We start from the raw sequence: 2,732 nt of genomic DNA on the forward strand, positions 1-2,732 counted from the left end.
CCCGTAATTATCTTTCAAATGATAAAGACAATGTTTGTTTACTAACGCCGGTGCTGCCTTCTAAACAGAGCCACGACCCACTCTTGGGCAACCACAGTACCAAGAAAGAGGCTACTCCTGAGGGGTTTTCCCAAGAGGGTCTGTTCTCACCCTTTTTTTTTTGGCCATACTGCGCAGCTTATGGGATCCTAGTTCCCCGACCAGGGATCGAACCCAGGCCCTCGGCAGTGAGAGCACGGAGTCCTAACCACTGGACCGCCAGGGAATTCCCTTTTCACCCATTTCTTTTTTTTAAAAATTGATTTATTTTTATTTTTGGCTGTGTTGGGTCTTGGTTGCTGCACGCAGGCTTTCTCTGATTGCGGCGAGCGGGGGCTACTCTTTGTTGCGGCACGTGGGCTTCTCGCACGGGCTTCAGTGGTTTTGGCACGCAGGCTCTCGGTAGTTGTGGCTCGCGGGCTCTAGAGCGCAGGCTCAGCAGTTGTGGCGCACAGGCTTAGTTGCTCCGCAGCATGTGGGATCTTCCCGGACCAGGGCTCGAACCCGTGTCCCCTGCACTGGCAGGTGGATTCTTAACCACTGCGCCACCGGGGAAGCCCCCTCTTCACCCATTTCTCAGCCCACAGGGACTCTACCCCTTTGGCCCCAGGCCAGGCAGCTCCCCTCCCCCCACCCTCACCCTGGGGCCAGAAATTGGTGTGACAGAACCAGAGCTGGGCTCCAGTGTCCAGCCCCTTCCTCAGTCCCTAGCGGATGCTCGGTCTGGATCTTGGTTCTGGCCTTCTGGCCTCACGCAGCAAGGGCCCGGGGTGAGGGTACTAGGGACCCCAGTAAGGTGGGGGGAGGAGAGGTCTGTGTACCTGCAGGGCAGGGCCAGCCGGCTGGCTTGAGCCTAAGCAGGGTGGTGGGTTGGTGCTGGTTCTGTAGTAATGCTGGGCGCCATTGCAGGTTCGTCATGGCCTCAGGGAACTGGGCTGGGGCTCCATGGAAATCCTTGAATGGTTCTGGCTGGCACCTTGACAATGGCAAGCTGCCCTTGGAGGCAGCATGAGTCAGGCAGGTCATTCAGTGCCAGTCACAGCTGGATTGATAATAGTAATGGGCGTCATGGCCTTGGGCAAGTTAATTAGTGCCTTGAAGCCTCAGATTCCATTTTTTTTTTCAGATACCATATTAAAGAGTGGGGATATCGCACCCATTAGGATCCCTGCTATTTAAATAAATAAATAAACAAACCCAACAACAGGAAATAAGTATCGGTGAGGATGTGGACAGATTGGAACCCTTGTGCCCTGTTGGCGGGGGTATGAAATGCTGTAGCCAGGGTGGTTGAGGCCTCTGGGCTGGGATGAACCTCGCTCGGGGTGGAGCCAGGGGAGCCACGGCCAGTACAGTGGTAGCAGTTGGACTGACCATTCCTGATGCAGGGTTTGCAGGCTTTCTTTTTTCGGTACGCGGGCCTCTCACTGTTGTGGCCTCTCCCGTTGCGGAGCACAGGCTCCGGACGCGCAGGCTCAGCGGCCATGGCTCATGGGCCCAGCCGCTCCGTGGCATGTGGGATCCTCCCAGACCGGGGCACGAACCCGTGTCCCCTGCATCGGCAGGCGGACTCTCAACCGCTGCGCCACCAGGGAAGCCCTTGCAGGCTGTCTTATGCTTTGCAAGCCAGGAAACACATGCAGCCTCAAGTAAAACAAGTTTTTAAAAGTCTACCAAAATGTGCCTTCTGTGGTGGTTATTACAGAGGTGGGTTTGAACCCAAAATGACAAAATGGGAAGCAGCGTTAGCATGGTAATTAGTGTAAGCCCTCCTGCCAATAAAGGAAAAATAAGAAATGTTTATTAACGAGCTATGCTTTTAAATCACATGACAAGGGGGGATCTCCTTATATAGCAGCCCAAGATCAGTGATGCTAAAGATTTACTAGAAGGTCAAACTAAAAAATGAAATAAATGTATGATGAATTTTACTTTTTTTGCGGGGGGCCGAGCCATGCAGCTTGGGGGATCTTAGTTCCCCGACCAGGGATCGAACCCATGTCCTCGTCAATGTTAAGCACGGAGTCCTAACCACTGGACCACCAGGGAATTCCCATATGATGAATTTTAAGTTCTTATTCATTTATGTGCTTGAGTACCAGCTTTTTTAAAATAAAGTGCCTCAAAACTTAAAATGGTGTAGACACCCCTCAAAAAACGAAACACAGAATTATCATAGGATCCAGCAAGCCCACTTCTGAGAATATCTCCAAAAAAATTGAAAGCAGACTCTTGAACAGATATGGAACACCCATGTTCAGAGTTATTCACAATGGCCAAAAGGTGGGAACAAGTCAAATACACGTCCATTGACTGATGAATGAATGAGCAAAATGATAAATACATCCAATGGAGTATTATTCAGCCTTAAAGCGGAAAAAGCATTCTGACACATGCTACAACGGGGATGAAACTTGAGGACATTATGCTAAGTGAAATAAACCAGTCACAAAAAGACAAATTCTGAATGTTTTCACTTATGTGAGGCACCTGAAGTAGACAAATTCATAGAGACAGAAAGTAGATGGTGGTCAACAGGGCTGGGGGGAGGGGAATGGGGAGTTAGTGTTTAGTGGGAAAAGTTTCAGTTTTGCAAGATGATTGAGTTCTAAAGATTGGTTACGCAACCACGTGAATATACTTTATCACACTACTGAACTGTACACTTAAAAATGGTTAATATAGTAAATGTT

At 49.8% G+C, this 2,732-nt stretch overlaps 1 pseudogene; it reads left to right on the forward strand.

Moving 5' to 3' along the window:
* The first annotated feature begins 1,348 nt into the window (after window positions 1–1,348).
* On the forward strand, window positions 1,349–1,948 carry LOC136130756 (mitochondrial import inner membrane translocase subunit TIM14-like; annotated as a pseudogene).
* The last annotated feature ends 784 nt before the right edge of the window (window positions 1,949–2,732 follow it).

This window comes from Phocoena phocoena, chromosome 11 (assembly GCF_963924675.1).
Source record: "Phocoena phocoena chromosome 11, mPhoPho1.1, whole genome shotgun sequence".
Classification (NCBI taxonomy): Eukaryota; Metazoa; Chordata; class Mammalia; order Artiodactyla; family Phocoenidae; genus Phocoena; species Phocoena phocoena.